At 38.4% G+C, this 18,676-nt stretch overlaps 1 long non-coding RNA gene across 1 annotated transcript in view; it reads right to left on the minus strand.

Moving 5' to 3' along the window:
* The window catches only part of LOC137220133 (uncharacterized), a 200,052-nt gene that overhangs the window by 141,938 nt on the left and 39,438 nt on the right, over positions 1 to 18,676 (minus strand). The window contains exons 7-9 of the long non-coding RNA XR_010941490.1: positions 16,544 to 16,650; positions 15,066 to 15,218; positions 4,336 to 4,487 (exon numbers count right to left, since the gene is read on the minus strand). This is a non-coding gene — a long non-coding RNA (uncharacterized lncRNA). The remainder of the gene's footprint in view (positions 1 to 4,335; positions 4,488 to 15,065; positions 15,219 to 16,543; positions 16,651 to 18,676) is intronic.

Here is an 18,676-nt window from a genome sequence, read left to right on the forward strand (position 1 = left end):
CTCTCCTCCTTGGAATATTTAATTTCCCTTGGCTTCCAGGACACAAACTCTCTTGGCTTCCTCCTCCTTCACAGCCAGACTTTCTCAAGTTCCTTCATGCACTCCTCCTCTTCTCTCCGACCTCTTAGCCTCGAGAACATCTCCTTACCTTTACTCACTCCCTTAGTGACATTTTTGAACACTAGCCACATGCTGTCAACTCCCAGATATTTATCTCCCTCCCAAGCCTCTTTCCAGACTTTTATATCCAACTTCCTACTCAACATCTTCACCTGTATATCTACAAGGTGTCTCAAATCTAGTACGACTAACAACGAGCATCACTTCCAAACCCTTTTTCCCTCCCCGCAAACCCTCATCCCTACTGATGGCAACTCTATGCTTCCAACTGCTCCATCCCAAAATATGGCACCATCCTTGATGCCTGTTTTCCTCTCGTACTCCATGCCCAACCCATTGTTGTCTTTTTCTGACAGCTTAGAGAAGCTAAGTGACTTGCCCAAGATTCCTCAGCTAGCAAGTGACTGCTGAGAATCAAATCCACTTCTCTCCAGCACTAGATAGAGCCTAGCTTGAATATTAGCCTGAAAATGAGTCATCCAGCTAACCACTAGAACAGACAAAGAATACATATGAACAATACACTACTTAATAATGAAGTGATCACTGAAGAAATCAAAGAGGAAATCAAAAAATACCTAGAAACAAATGACAATGGAGACACAACGACCCAAAACCTATGGGATGCGGCAAAAGCAGTTCTAAGGGGAAAGTTTATAGCAATACAAGCCCACCTTAAGAAGCAGGAAACATCTCGAATAAACAACCTAACCTTGCACCTCAAGCAATTAGAGAAAGAAGAACAAAAAAACCCCAAAGCTAGCAGAAGGAAAGAAATCATAAAAATCAGATCAGAAATAAATGAAAAAGAAATGAAGGAAACAACAGCAAAGATCAATAAAACTAAAAGCTGGTTCTTTGAGAAGATAAACAAAATAGATAAACCACTAGCCAGACTCATCAAGAAAAAAAGGGAGAAGACTCAAATCAATAGAATTAGAAATGAAAAAGGAGAGGTAACAACTGACACTGCAGAAATAAAAGAGATCATGAGAGATTACTACAAGCAACTCTATGCCAATAAAATGGACAACCTGGAAGAAATGGACAAATTCTTAGAAATGCACAACCTTCCAAGCCTGAACTGGGAAGAAATAGAAAATATGAACAGACCAATCACAAGCACTGAAATTGAAACTGATTAAAAATCTTCCAACAAAGAAAAGCCCAGGACCAGATGGCTTCACAGGCGAATTCTATCAAACATTTAGAGAAGAGCTAACACCTATCCTTCTCAAACTCTTCCAACATATAGCAGAGGGAGGAACACTCCCAAACTCATTCTACGAGGCCACCATCACCTTGATACCAAAACCAGACAAGGATGTCACAAAGAAAGAAAACTACAGGCCAATATCACTGATGAACATAGATGCAAAAATCCTCAACAAAATACTAGCAAACATAATCCAACAGCACATTAAAAGGACCATAAACCATGATCAAGTGGGGTTTATTCCAGGAATGCAAGGATTCTTCAATATACGCAAATCAATCAATGTGATAAACCATATTAACAAATTGAAGGAGAAAAACCATATGATCATCTCAATAGATGCAGAGAAAGCTTTTGACAAAATTCAACACCCATTTATGATAAAAACGCTGCAGAAAGTAGGCATAGAGGGAACTTTCCTAAACATAATAAAGGCCATATATGACAAGCCCACAGCAAACATCATTCTCAATGGTGAAAAACGGAAAGCATTTCCACTAAGATCAGGAACAAGTCAAGGTTGCCCACTCTCACCACTCTTATTCAACATAGTTTTGGAAGTTTTAGCCACAACAATCAGAGAAGAAAAGGAAATAAAAGGAATCCAAATCGGAAAAGAAGAAGTAAAGCTGTCACTGTTTGCAGATGACATGATACTATACATAGAGAATCCTAAAGATGCTACCAGAAAACTACTAGAGCTAATCAGTGATTTTGGTAAAGTAGCAGGATACAAAATTAATGCACAGAAATCTCTGGCATTCCTATATACTAATGATGAAAAATCTGAAAGTGAAATCAAGAAAACACTCCCATTTACCATCGCAACAAAAAGAATAAAATATCTAGGAATAAACCTACCTAAGGAGACAAAAGACCTGTATGCAGAAAATTATAAGACACTGATGAAAGAAATTAAAGATGATACAAATAGATGGAGAGATATACCATGTTCTTGGATTGGAAGAATCAACATTGTGAAAATGACTCTACTACCCAAAGCAATCTACAGATTCAATGCAATCCCTATCAAACTACCACTGGCATTTTTCACAGAACTAGAACAAAAAATTTTGCAATGTGTATGGAAACACAAAAGATCCCGAACAGCCAAAGCAATCTTGAGAACGAAAAAAAGAAATGGAGGAATCAGGCTCCCTGACTTCAGACTATACTACAAAGCTACAGTTATCAAGACGGTATGGTACTGGCACAAAAACAGAAAGATAGATCAATGGAACAGGATAGAAAGCCCAGAGATAAACCCACACACATATGGACACCTTATCTTTGATAAAGGTGGCAGGAATATACAGTGGAGAAAGGACAGCCTCTTCAATAAGTGGTGCTGGGAAAACTGGACAGGTACATGTAAAAGTATGAGATTAGATCACTCCCTAACACCATACACAAAAATAAACTCAAAATGGATTAAAGACCTAAATGTAAGGCCAGAAACTATCAAACTCTTAGAGGAAAACATAGGCAGAACACTCTATGACATAAATCACAGCAAGATCCTTTCTGACCCACCTCCTAGAGTAATGGAAGTAAAAACAAAAATAAACAAATGGGACCTAATGAAACTTCAAAGCTTTTGCACAGCAAAGGAAACCATAAACAAGACCAAAAGACAACGCTCAAAATGGGAAAGAATATTTGCAAATGACAAAGGATTAATCTCCAAAATTTACAAGCAGCTCATGCAGCTCAATAACAAAAAAACAAACAACCCAATCCAAAAATGGGCAGAAGACCTAAATAGACATTTCTCCAAAGAAGATATACAGACTGCCAACAAACACATGAAAGAATGCTCAACATCATTAATCATTAGAGAAATGCAAATCAAAACTACAATGAGATATCATCTCACACCAGTCAGAATGGCCATCATCAAAAAATCTAGAAACAATAAATGCTGGAGAGGGTGTGGAGAAAAGGGAACCCTCTTGCACTGCTGGTGGGAATGTGAATTGGTTCAGCCACTATGGAGAACAGTATGGAGGTTCCTTAAAAACTACAAATAGAACTACCATATGACCCAGCAATCCCACTACTGGGCATATACCCTGAGAAAACCATAATTCAAAAAGAGGCACATACCAAAATGTTCATTTCAGCTCTATTTACAATAGCCCGGAGATGGAAACAACCTAAGTGCCCATCATCGGATGAATGGATAAAGAAGATGTGGCACATATATACAATGGAATATTACTCAGCCATAAAAAGAAACGAAATTGAGCTATTTGTAATGAGGTGGATAGACCTAGAGTCTGTCATACAGAGTGAAGTAAGTCAGAAAGAAAAAGACAAATACCGTATGCTAACACATATATATGGAATTTAAGGGAAAAAAATGTCATGAAGAACCTTGGGGTAAGGCAGGAATAAAGACACAGACCTCCTAGAGAACGGACTTGAGGTTATGGGGAGGGGGAAGGGTGAGCTGTGACAGGGCGAGAGAGAGTCATGGACATATACTCATTAACAAACGTAGTAAGGTAGATAGCTAGTGGGAAGCAGCCGCATGGCACAGGGATATTGGCTCGGTGCTTTGTGACAGCCTGGAGGGGTGGGATAGGGAGGGTGGGAGGGAGGGAGACGCAAGAGGGAAGACATATGGGAACATATGTTTATGTATGACTGATTCACTTTGTTGTGGGGCAGGGGCTGACGCACTGTTGTAGAGCAATTATACCCCAATAAAGATGTAAAAAAAAAAAAAAAGAATACATATGGTGTATGCAAATATTCCAAAGATTCTCTGTGCGGTAACCCTACACTAATACATTGTGTTTAATACATTACACTTTCCCAGCTGGTAGAGGAAATCCGTTCTGCAGTTTTGTCAGCACACTGATGGAAGGACAATTTATCAAATATTTAATAGGGACTTCTTCTGCTCTCTGTGTTTAGATCAAATCACCACACACAAAACCTTCCTTAACACATTTGCCCAGAATTCAGACGAGCAGATGTTCCAATGCCCTTACCAGAAACGACTGTCAGAGATATCCTCTGATCCTCCTTACTCTGACTCGCTCTCCTTTCACATGGCTTTCTGAGTTTGGCAATCGTCGACAGATTTACAGAGCTGCAGGAAGATGCCAATGACCCCATTTCATTCTTCCTTCCCTCTGTAATTCTGGAACACAAGCATTATCAGACTGTCTCAAAGATGTTATCTGTCTAAACTGTTTTGATTCTTTGCCCCCAGTGTTTTTGTTCCACATACTCTACATGATGTCAGGACCTATCATTTTCAGAAAAGGGCTTGGAGAAGCCACTTAGTTCACTGGGCATAAACATTGTTTACAAGCACTATAATGGGTCAGTTCCTTTAAAAGAGATGCTTCCAGAGTCCTTGGTGTCCTCCCGAAAGTTTCTGCAGCGTTTTCATTTTAAATCCCAGTATGCAGCTTTTTGATCCTTTAGGCTTTCAGGAGACAGTGGACTACATCTTTTAGGGATGGCGTGGGATATTGGGAGAATAAGTTTAAAGACCAGTTATTTTCATGACTCAGAATTCTTTCTCATATGATAACTTGCAAATAGTGGCAATATTTATGTTATGGTTTTTAAATAATCTAACAATTTCTCCATTCCCCCACTAAGAGAAACTGTCATCTCTACTTTTTCCTTGTGCTTTCAACTTGCTCATGCACCCCTGAGAACAATATTTCACTGTTAAAGCCACATGGGTGTGGCTGCTAGTTTTTACTCTCCTGTGTGTGGAAGGAGTCAGAGCCAATAAATCCTTAAAGCTGCTGCTAAAAGAAAATCAGTCGTAAGAACCTCAATCTATGCACACTCTCCTCTTAAGTTCTCCCATCACTGGTTGCACTCAGTAGTACCTACTGCCATGGTCACCATCAGTTATTAACAATACATAAAACACAGGATAAACTCTTACCAAAAACTTGGATTAAGAACAGGAACTGGCCCAAATATTTCAGGGTACATTTATTAAACATTAAATGTGTAGGCAATCAGAACTGTTAAATAATCTGTGGCTATCCAGCCAATACACCTAAAACACTGTCTTTATCCATCCACAGGACCACACTGAAAACTGCAGAGTGCTGGCTGCTTCATGTTTCAAGTCTCAAATCTTCCATCCTCATCAAGGTCCTTACTGGAAGCATCTCTGTCATTCATTCCTCCCACAGGCTTGCTTTCACATGTGGCTCACACTGAAGCTCGGAGCCAGGCAAAGAACTTCCTCTGAATCACTCCAGCATAAGTGCTATTGACGTGCAACCCTGTGAGAAGCTACAGGCCACACAGAAGCCATTAGCCACTTCTCATCTTCCTTGTTCTGTCTTTAAACACTTGGCAATCCTATTCGAGAGGAGGCTGCTTCCCCCTGCCACAATCTCCTTTTCTATTTTTCCTTATGGCACATTTCTGAGACGGTCCTCGAGAACTCCTCTTTAGTATATCTTTATATTTCAGTCTGTTATATACCAAGATGCTTTTGCTCATCAAATTCTAAATGGGACATGGTAAGTATAATGTCTAACAGCAGTGACAAAAATGGAAGAAAGTTTTGGTTGGTCTATAGTCTAATGACCATGGAGATTCCAATTTTATAAAATACAGCAAAACAGAGAATTCCTAAAGAAAAGTACTTAATAAGGAAATACAATGAACAAAACAAAGAACCTAAATTACTATTGTGGGGCAACAGATAAAGTTTAGAACTGGACTAAAGTCACCCAACACCACAGACCTCAGAATGTGGGACTCAAAGTCTACTGGAGAAAAGTCAGTTCAGATGTGCACAGAGTTTAAGACCCCAACTGCTTTTTATTATATTTTGATGTTTGACATTATTAGAACATCTCTCATCACTGAAGTGCTCTTGATAAAGAGTTCAGGTGTTTCAACTGGTGACTTAGGCTCAATGGAAGACCTAGATTCTCATAAGGAGAGCCTGGCTGTAGGTAGCATATGGATCTGACACAGCTAATACAGCATGTGGACATGCCTTGGGATTAATGACTGAGACTGTAACAATAAAACAAATGCTGTAACGTTGGGGAGCCAGAGCACAGGGACTTGGGGCAAACAAAGCTGGGCCTAACCCTAGGCACCGAGTTTGCTTTTCCCTACATTCTGAGAAGCTACAGTCTGATCAGAAGAGATATCACTGCTGCTGTAAATAAGGATGGCATCGAATCTCCTGTTTTCATGGCAACGCCAAACGGCAGGGACTGCACATTCTCCAAGAAGAGAAACTCTGTTAGTTGCAACAAGAATCTCATTTCTGTACCAAAGCATAAATCATTGAAAACCTAGTCAAACCATGCTTCCATAACAGCAGTTTAAATCTCCAATTACAGAAAGAATTGTATAAGCATAAAAAAAAAACCTCTAAATAAAAAGATAAAAGCTACTGCTTAAAATTTCTTTCTATAGGAGGAACTATTATTTAAACTCGTAGTAAAAGGATAAAATTTCCTAACTTAAAATTCAAATGGGCTCAGAAACAGCAGATTAAAGCTCCACAATCAACTTGATGTACCTTGCATCTGTGGAATACATAAATAGACAATGAATCGTCCCAAATTGAGGAGCCGTGTGGATGAAAGGCTCTTGGTGCTGCAGCCAGGAGTCAGTGCTGTGCCTCTGAGGTGGGACAGCCAACTTCAGGACACTGGTCCACAAGAGACCTCCCAGCTCCACATAATATCAAAAGGCGAAAATCTCCCAGAGATCTCCATCTCAACACCAAAATCCAGCTTCACTCAACAACCAGCAAGCTACAGTGCTGGACATCCTATGCCAAACAACTAGCAAGACAAGAACACAACCCCACCAATTAGCAGAGGCTGCCTAATATCATAATAAATCCACAGGCACCCCAAAACACACCACCAGATGTGGACCTGCGACCAGAAAGACAAGATCCAGCCTCATCCACCAGAACACAGGCACTAGTCCCCTCCACCAGGAAGCCTACACAACCCACTGAACCAACCTTAGCCACTGGGGACAGACACCAAAAACAACGGGAACTACGAACCTGCAGCCTGCAAAAAGGAGACCCCAAACACAGTAAGATAAGCAAAATGAGAAGACAGAAAAACACACAGCAGATCAAGGAGCAAGGTAAAAACCCACCAGACCTAATAAATGAAGAGGAAATAGGCAGTCTACTTGAAAAAGAATTCAGAATAATGATAGTAAAGATGATCCAAAATCTTGGAAATAAAATAGAGAATATGCAAGAAACATTTAACAAGGATCTAGAAGAACTAAAGATGAAACAAACAATGACGAACAACACAATAAATGAAATTAAAAATACTCTAGATGGGATCACAATAGCAGAATAACTGAGGCAGAAGAACAGATAAGTGACCTGGAAGATAAAATAGTTGAAATAACTACTGCAGAGCAGAATAAAGAAAAAAGAATGAAAAGAACTGAGGACAGTCTCAGAGACCTCTGGGACAACATTAAACGTACCAACATCCAAATTATAGGGGTTCCAGACGAAGAAGAGAAAAAGAAAGGGACTGAGAAAATATATGAAGGGATTATAGTGGAAAACTTCCCAAATATGGGAAAGGAAATAGTTAATCAAGTCCAGGAAGCACAGAGAGTCCCATACAGGATAATACCAAGAAGAAATACGCCAAGACACATATTAATCAAACTGTCAAAACTTAAATACAAAGAAAACATATTAAAAGCAGCAAGGGAAAAACAACAAATAACACACAAGGGAATGCACATAAGGTTAACAGCTGATCTTTCAGCAGAAACTCTGCAAGCCAAAAGGGACTGGCAGGACATATATAAAGTGATGAAGGAGAAAAACCTGCAACCAAGATTACTCTACCCAGCAAGGATCTCATTCAGATTTAATGGAGAAATTAAAACCTTTACAGACAAGCAAAAGCTGAGAGAGTTCAGCACCACCAAACCAGCTTTAAAACAAATGCTAAAGGAACTTCTCTACGCAAGAAACACAAGAGAAGGAAAAGACCTACAATAACGAACTCAAAACAATTAAGAAAATGGTAATAGGAACATACATATCGATAATTACCTTAAAAGTAAATGGACTAAATGCTCCCACCAAAAGACACAGATTGGCTGAATGGATACAAAAACAAGACACATATATATGCTGTCTACAAGAGACCCACTTCAGACCTAGGGACACATACAGCCTGAAAGTGAGGGGATGGAAAAAGATATTCCATGCAAATGGAAATCAAAAGAAAGCTGGAGTAGCAATTCTCATATCAGACAAAATAGACTTTAAAATAAAGACTATTAGAGGAGACAAAGAAGGACACTACATAATGATCAAGGGATCGATCCAAGAAGAAGATATAACAACTGTAAATATTTATGCACACAACATAGGAGCACCTCAATACATAAGGCAAATACTAACAGCCATAAAAGGGGAAATCGACAGTAACACATTCATACTAGGGGACTTTAACACCCCACTTTCAAAAATGGACAGATCATCCAAAATGAAAATAAATAAGGAAATACAAGCTTTAAATGATACATTAAAGAAGATGGACTTAATTGATATTTATAGGACATTCAACCAAAAACAACAGAATACACATTTTTCTCAAGTGCTCATGGAACATTCTCCAGGATAGATCATATCTTGGGTCACAAATCAAGCCTTGGTAAATTTAAGAAAATTGAAATTGTATCAAGTATCTTTTCCGACCACAACACTATGAGACTAGATATCACTTACAGGAAAAGATCTGTAAAAAATACAAACACATGGAGGCTAAACAATACACTACTTAATAACGAAGTGATCACTGAAAAATCAAAGAGGAAATAAAAAAATACCTAGAAACAAATGACAATGGAGACACGATGACCCAAAACCTATGGGATGCAGCAAAAGCAGTTCTAAGAGGGAAGTTTAGAGCAATAAAATCCTACCTTAAGAAACAGGACATATCTCGAATAAACAACCTAACCTTGCACCTCAAGCAATTAGAGAAAGAAGAACAAAAAAACCCCAAAGTTAGCAGAAGGAAAGAAATCATAAAAATCAGATCAGAAATAAATGAAAAAGAAATGACAGAAACAAAAGCAAAGATCAATAAAACTAAAAGCTGGTTCTTTGAGAAGATAAACAAAATTGATAAACCATTAGCCATACTCATCAAGAAAAAAGGGAGAAGACTTCAATCAATAGAATTAGAAATGAAAAAGGAGAAGTAACAACTGACACTGCAGAAATACAAAAGATCATGAGAGATTACTACAAGCAACTCTATGCCAATAAAATGGACAACCTGGAAGAAATGGACAAATTCTTAGAAATGCACAACCTTCCAAGCCTGAACTGGGAAGAAATAGAAAATATGAACAGACCAATCACAAGCACTGAAATTGAAACTGTGATTGAAAATCTTCCAACAAACAAAAGCCCAGGACCAGATGGCTTCACAGGCGAATTCTATCAAACATTTAGAGAAGAGCTAATAACACCCATCCTTCTCAAACACTTCCAAAATATAGTAGAGGGAGGAATACTCCCAAACTCATTCTACGAGGCCACCATCACCTTGCTACCAAAACCAGACAAGGATGTCACAAAGAAAGAAAACTACAGACCAATATCACTGATGAACATAGATGCAAAAATCCTCAACAAAATACTAGCAAACAGAATCCAACAGCACATTAAAAGGATCATACACCACGATCAAGTGGGGTTTATTCCAGGAATGCAAGGATTCTTCAATATACACATATCAATCAACGTGATACACCATATTAACAAATTGAAGGAGAAAAACCATATGATCATCTCAATAGATACAGAGAAAGCTTTCAACAAAATTCAACACCCATTTATGATAAAAACCCTGCAGAAAGTAGGCACAGAGGGAACTTTCCTCAAATAATAAAGGCCATATATGACAAACCCACAGCCAACATCATTCTCAATGGTGAAAAACGGAAAGCATTTCCACTAAGATCAGGAACAAGACAAGGTTGCCCACTCTCACCACTCTTATTCAACATAGCTTGGGAAGTTTTAGCCACAGCAATCAGAGAAAAAGAGGAAATAAAAGGAATCCAAATCAGAAAAGAAGAAGTAAAGCTGTCACTGTTTGCAGATGACATGATCCTATACATAGAGAATCCTAAAGATGCTACCAGAAAACTACTAGAGCTAATCAATGAATCTGGTAAAGTAGCAGGATACAAAATTAACGCACAGAAATCTCTGGCATTCCTATACACTAATGATGAAAAATCTGAAAGTGAAATCAAGAAAACACTCCCATTTACCACTGCAACAAAAAGAATAAAATATCTAGGAATAAACCTACCTAAGGAGACAAAAGACCTGTATGCAGAAAAGTATAAGACACTGATGAAAGAAATTAAAGATGATACAAATAGATGGAGAGATATACCATGTTCTTGGATTGCAAGAATCAACATTGTGAAAATGACTCTACTACCCAAAGCAATCTACAGACTCAATGCAATCCCTATCAAACTACCACTGGCATTTTTCACAGAACTAGAACAAAAAATTTTGCAATCTGTATGGAAACATAAAAGACCCCGAATAGCCAAAGCAATCTTGAGAACGAAAAATGAAGCTGAAGGAATCAGGCTCCCTGACTTCAGACTATACTACAAAGCTACAGTAATCAAGACAGTATGGTACTGGCACAAAAACAGAAAGATAGATCAATGGAACAGGATAGAAAGCCCAGAGATAAACTCACGCACATATGGTCACCTTATCTTTGATAAAGGAGGCAGGAATGTACAGTGGAGAAAGGACAGCCTCTTCAATAAGTGGTGCTGGGAAAACTGGACAGGTACATGTAAAAGTTTGAGATTAGATCACTCCCTAACACCATACACAAAAATAAACTCAAAATGGATTAAAGACCTAAATGTAAGGCCAGAAACTATCAAACTCTTAGAGGAAAACATAGGCAGAACACTCTATGACATAAATCACAGCAAGATCCTTTCTGACCCACCTCCTAGAGAAATAGAAATAAAAACAAAAATAAACAAATGGGACCTAATGAAATTTCAAAGCTTTTGCACAACAAAGGAAACCATAAACAAGACCAAAAGACAACCCTCAGAATGGGAGGAAATGTTTGCAGATGAAGCAACTGACAAAGGATTAATCTCCAAAATTTATAAGCAGCTCATGCAGCTCAATAACAAAAAAACAAACAACCCAATCCAAAAATGGGCAGAAGACCTAAATAGATATTTCCTCAAAGAAGATATACAGACTGCCAACAAACACATGAAAGAATGCTCAACATCATTAATCATTAGAGAAATGCAAATCAAAACTACAATGAGATATCATCTCACACCAGTCAGAATGGCCATCATCAAAAAATCTAGAAACAGTAAATGCTGGAGAGGGTGTGGAGAAAAGGGAACCCTCTTGCACTGCTGGTGGGAATGTATATTGATACAGCCACTGTGTAGAACAGTATGGAGGTTCCTTAAAAAACTACAAATAGAACTACCATATGACCCAGCAATCCCACTACTGGGCATATACCCTGAGAAAACCATAATTCAAAAAGAGTCATGTACCACAATGTTCATTGCAGCTCTATTTACAATAGCCCGGAGATGGAAACAACCTAAGTGTCCATCATCGGATGAATGGATAAAGAAGATGTGGCACATATATACAATGGAATATACCCAGCCATAAAAAGAAACGAAATTGAGCTATTTGTAATGAGGTGGATAGACCTAGAGTCTGTCATACAGAGTGAAGTAAGTCAGAAAGAGAAAAACAAACACCATATGCTAACACATATATATGAAATCTAAGAAGAAAAAAAATGTCATGAAGAACCTAGGGGTAAGACAGGAATAAAGGCACAAACCTACTAGAGAATGGACTTGAGGATATGGGAAGGGGGAAGGGTAAGCTGTGACAAAGCGAGAGAGTGGCATGGACATATATACACTACCAAACGTAAGGTATATAGCTAGTGGGAAGCAGCCGCATAGCACAGGGAGATCAGCTCAGTGCTTTGTGACCGCCTGGAGGGGTGGGATAGGGAGGGTGGGAGGGAGGGAGACGCAAGAGGGAAGAGATATGGGAACATATGTATATGTATAACTGATTCACTTTGTTATAAAGCAGAAACTAACACACCATTGTAAAGCAATTATGCTCTAATAAAGATGTAAAAAAAAAAAAAAAAGGTGAGGAACCCAGCAGGATGACCTCACACCAAAGGGCCCAAATCATAAAAAGCTGAGGAACCCAGCAATATAAAAAAAAGTCAAATGGAAGGATAATTGTCATCTTATCTACAAATAATACTTTCTTGTACCTGTTGCCATGATCATATGTTAATCTGTAGACAATGTATAAATATCAAATCATAAATCAACTTCCTTATGTGGAAAAAAAAATACTAAGAGAAACTATACTAAGAGTAGTGATTTTTCCAGGATTTTCTAACTAGGTAGAAGGACAGGACAAATTCTAAGGCATTGCTAATTTTTAAATCTATGCATTAGGCACAAACTTATTAATTTATGTATGCCATGCATTCGTTTCTTAGAAGTCTTTCCCCAACCGAAGGCCTTCCCTTAACTTTGAGACAGAAGCATTTCCTACTTTGAGACAGAAGCATTTCCTACTTTGCCCATTGGTTACAGGATCCCTTGAAACACCATGCATCACTACTAGGTTCAGTAGTAGCTATAGGAAATGTCACAGAATTTTCTAATTTGGGGTGACCTAAATGCTCAATTATTAATATGCAGTAGCTGTTTGCTACATGGGACAGTACTTGGCCTGTTGCCCCAGGTCTCAGTGTTTAGATTCAGTACCATCAATGTAACTTGCAAATACAAAGTACTTCCAACTGTCACATGCTCCCTCCTCCACACCCACTTTCTAGCTTGAGGTCCCTGATATTGACATCAATTCACACAGACTGTGCAAAAATGGTTACTTTTTATTCCCTCTTAAAAGAATGTTGAAGTGACACATATATATCAACTTATATATATCATAACACATATATATGAGGAAGTGGATACATGCTCAAGGTCATGAAGAGTATTTATGGCCACAGATGCTGCCCATAAGAGCTGAATGTAAATCGTCAACAAAACATACTGAAGAGACTCCAGCCCTGCATAGATATACATTATGATTATTATTTATATTTATACTGTATATTTTATATATATTATTTAATATGGTAAAAAATACCCATGAAGTCTGATGGACACAACCTTAACCAAAGGATCAAGGTTATGATCACAGGATTTAAGCCACACTAATGTCATGTGGCCCCTGATATAGTGCAACGAGAAGAACACCTCACCTTAGGTGTTTTTTGCAAAAATCCATAATCCCAGGGTAATCATAAGAAAACATCAGACAAACCTAAAATGAGGGACCCTTTACAAAATGCCAAACCAGAACTCTTTAAAATTTGTCTCAAGGTCATGAATGGCAAGGAAAGACTAAGTAACTGTCACAGACTGGAAAAGGCTTAGGAGACCACGGTTAATGCAGTATGTTAGGCTGGGTTGGATACTGACAGCAAAAGGACATATGTGGGAAAACTGGTAAAATCCAGATGAAGTCTGTAGTTTAGTTAATAACACTGTATTAGTGTTAATTATTCCTTTGTTTTGACAAAATGCACTGTGATTGGGTAAGATGTTAACACTAAGTAATGCTGGATGAGGAACACACTGAAACTTTCTTCTATCTTTGTAACCTTTCTGAAAATCTAAAATTTCCCCCCCCAAAAAAAGTTACTTAAAAAAATATCATTAACATATTACTAAATGTTACTAAATGCCAGCCACAGAGACCAAGAAATAATATGTATGTTAATCTCCTCAAATTCACACAAGAAAATGTTGCAAATCTGGCACCTAAGACTTAAGATTCTTCTCGCCGTCCTTATAGACAGCTGGATGTAATTAACGATAACCACCTGTACTCCAGCAACCTATCTTTAAATTCTAATAACTTAGCTAAAATTAAGCATATTCCAAACAGAATAAAATAAAAAATGAAAAATTCCCAAATTTCTTAAAACCCCAACTGACTGCCTGGTTTCTTAATCTTTCAACGTATTTTATAAAATGAAAGGGCTACTTTTAATTTTTCTTTAAATTTTCTCTTTTTGCTCACCTAATAAAACCAATCTTTCCTTTTCCTTTTAGTTTTCTTATATAAATTTTAATGGAGCATCAAATTTGACAAGGCACATTTCACTTCTAAGAACTATTTATCTAGCTTACAAATTGAATGTTTAATATGTTTTGTCTCACAGTATGACGCCACTTTTGTCAAAAGGGTGTGTGTTTGAGTCTAGAGATAGTAGTCTGGAGAGACACACGTCAACAGCGGTATGACAGACAGCAAGCTGACCTCCAAAGATCCACACTCTCCTTCTCTAGGGTTAAGTTGCTGCCGGAAAGTGATGATCTAATTTCCAAGCCCCCTTTCTTCTAAGTGAAGCTATGTTACTAGTTTGGGGTCATATAATGTGAATGTGTATCATTTCTAGGCCAAAGAGTTTAATCATGTGCTTCCTCCATGCTCTCTTTGCTTTGCATGATAATCTTGAAGGCATACTCTACAGCAAAGTAATTATTTGAAAGCAAAGTTACAAAACAGTAAGAAAACTGACACATTATTAATTTTATATTAAATATCACTCACCCTATTTCTGTGTAAGGATAGGCTATCCACTTCAATATAAGTCTTGCACACGATGTTCTACACATATATTTTTGTATATTTATTGAAAACAATCCGTGTATAAATGGACCCACACAATTCAAACCCATGTTGTTCAAGGGACAACTGTAGGTCCTGCATGGAGAAAAAAAGAACAAATTACTTAATCTTTCAATCCCAATAATCTTCCTCTTACGTCTTGTGACTTTGAAAAAGTTACCTCTTCCTACCAGATAAAAAATGTTTTCCTCTTTAGGATAAAGTTATCTGGAAACGCTAATAAGTATTCTGCTATGTTTTAGATCCAGTATCACAAATACAGTATCCCAGGGCAGATGTACACGTCATTTTAAAAATATTACCTAGATGCATGACAACCAAAAGTCAAAAGGATGTAAAGATTCCAGCAGATGTGAGAACTTAGAAAAATTAAAAGTCATAGAAACAATGAGCACCTTTAACCTGGGGATATTCATTATTTTGTTTATATGTCCACAGCATACTCTAAAAACAATCATATATTAAAACGAAAGCAAAACCGACAAATAAAACTATGCCTTTGACCCCACAAATATTTCATTATTTTATGCCTTTTATCTCAGTCATAACGACATAACAGCCGTGGCACAGACGTGCAATTCTCCCCTATTACCTACATGCTTCTTCACAATTCTGGTCCTGCTAGAGATAGGTATGCTATATTACTAGCTTTGACCAAAAATTGTGAGAAGTAATGTGTGTCACTGCCAGGCCCAGGCAGTGAAAAATCCCAGAGGGATACTACACAGATTTTTATCCCCTGCCTCAGTGAATGGAAAACTAGTGTTGAGATGACAGAGTCAAGATGGAACCTCGAATCACTGCTTAAAGTGAGCTGCCTTGGAGACCTGGCAGGCACACTGAAGGCTTTTATATAATAACACACTGAGATTTCTGAGTTGGTTTGTTACTGAGGCATAGCCCAGCCTGCCTAACACAGCACCTCCCAACTTTCTCCCTCCTTTGAATTCCATAGCATTTCAATCCATTTACTACAAAGGTACTTACCTCTAAGTAAGCTTTGGGCACTGTTATTTAAGCAAAGTCTTTGCTTAGTCTAACTCAAAGACTTTCAGTGAGACAAGTATATTCTTGAGACCTCTCATTCATTGCCTTACAGAAAGCATGGTATAAAAGAATGAATCTTAAAAAAATAACTGCACATCACAGACTAGTATTTAAATTCATGAACATAAAAGAGACACTGACAATGTTCATCTATAGGAAACAAAACAGAAATGAGAGAACTAACTAATTGTATCTTTTTTTTCTCTGTCAGCCATAGTGAAGAGGCCTAAATGTCATTTGCTCATTTACTGCGATACATATCAGAAGTACCAGAAATCAGCTTCTTCGCATTAAAAAAAAAGTGATAAGATAAAAATATCTTAGATTTACATATTAAAAACAACAGCACTCACTGCCAAGAAGGACTGCGGATAAGGCAGAATCTTCTCAATTATAATCAGTAGAACAGGGGAAGATGTTAGTGTAATTTCACCCGGCATCTAAATCCACTGGGGTAAGTCTATAAATACAAACATGTAAGTTAATTACTAAATGACTCACTTAGCTAAACAAGTCAGTATGTTCGGAATCTAAGTTACCCAGCTCTGCACTGCCTCAGTGAAGCTGAAGTGGCTGTAATGGAAGCACGCTCAGGTTTCCCAGGACAACCAAAACCAGTGCTTGCCCATCATTTGATGGATTCCTAACAAAATATAAACCCGATTTAAAATCAGGGTCCAGGGCTTCCCTGGTGGCGCACTGGTTGGGAGTCCGCCTGCCGATGCAGGGGACGTGGGTTTGTGCCCCGGTCTGGGAGGATCCCACGTGCCGCGGAGCGGCTGGGCCCGTGAGCCATGGCCGCTGAGCCTGCGCGTCCGGAGCCTGTGCTCTGCAACGGGAGAGGCCACAGCAGTGAGAGGCCCGCATACCGCAAAAAAAAAAAAATCAGGGCCCAGCAAAAATCTATGACACATATATTCAGATGTACATAAGACTACACTTTCCAGGTCAGCACCTTTTCACAACATATATTCCTAAAGATCTAACTACATGCCTCCTTTAGCACACAGAAGGGTTGCGCTTAACTACGTGCATTAGAGCAGTGATTTTTCAGGGACTTCCCGGGCGGTGCAGTGGTTAAGACTCCATGCTTCCAATGTAGGGGACCCAGGTTCGATCCTCAGTCAGGGAACTAGATCCCACATGCATGCCACAACTAAGAGTTCGCATGCCACAACTAAAGACCCAACACGACCAAATAAATAAATAAATAAGAACAGTGATTTTCAGGATGGAGCAGGGAGTGAGACAGTAGAAGGTGAGAGAAGGCGTATTAGAATCACCAAGGGAGGATTTTTCAAACCAGGTCACATGCCCGCCCCAGTCACCCTGGGCACCTGACAAGCCCTTAGAGTCTCAGGCCCTGTGGGGTTTGGGGAACAGGCGTACAGGCTGTAGGGGCCTCAAGGGTCCTGCTCTATCCTCACACCTTCCCCCATCTGGAACTCCTGAAATGAAGACAGATACGTTTCTTTTTCTGTAAGATTTTTTAAAGGTGGACTCCTGAGAGAATAAATTCAAACAAAATACCCAGCAGAACAGTCTCAATGTTCCGGTGGAGACTGAACCAAATCTTTCCTGAGCACCTCCTTCACACTTTTCGTCATCTCGGAGAAAAACAGCATGTTCCAACTTTCTCACTTATGCTCACGTTTTAGGAAACAGAATGTCTCACAATACTGAACAGAACTGGAGGGATTATACTAAAATCTCTCAATGATGGCTTCATAGAGTTTTAATGCAAATGTAAAATTTAATAGCATGGTCCAAATATAATGCTCTGTATCCTCCCAAAATTTCTTTTCTTCACAAAATTTTATTCTTTCACTGAAACAAATTAATACATACCTATGGTGTGCTGTGTAATATCAAAATTTGTCAGAAATATTTAACTAATTCTATTTGATTGAATTGTGTAATTTGACTCTTGGGCTTCAAATCCTACTGATTCAACTTCAAAAATACCTTAAATTATACTTCTCCCCATCTCTACTACTGCAGAAATAAATCCAACTCATCAGCTCTCTCAGGAGAGCATCATTTTCAGACTACTTACCCATCAGACTATATCGTAAGATTTATTGCCCTCTAACCCAAATCTCATCGTGCTGGGGTAGGTTAAAACCTATTGTTGCTTCTGCATGACCTTAAAGACAAAGTCTAAGCTTCTTAACTTTGCAAAAAACCTTTCACAAGCTTTAAACTCAATTCATGCAGCTCCCCACTGTGTAGTATTTTGGGTCTTATTATACTCATTAGATATTTTAAATTATTCCTGAATACATCATAACTTTTCTTTGACTTCACGTATGACATCTACTACGCTTAGAATGCCCTCTCCCAACTTCTTTACCAAAAAAATAAAAATAACTTTTCCTACTGGTCCTTCAAGAACCGACTCAAATTATACTCTCTCCTCAAAGTGTTTTGGTTGTCAGATGAGTGTAGTAAGTTACTCTAAAACAGGGCCACTGTCAAAACAAGAA

Source organism: Pseudorca crassidens, chromosome 2 (assembly GCF_039906515.1).
Source record: "Pseudorca crassidens isolate mPseCra1 chromosome 2, mPseCra1.hap1, whole genome shotgun sequence".
NCBI lineage: Eukaryota > Metazoa > Chordata > Mammalia > Artiodactyla > Delphinidae > Pseudorca > Pseudorca crassidens.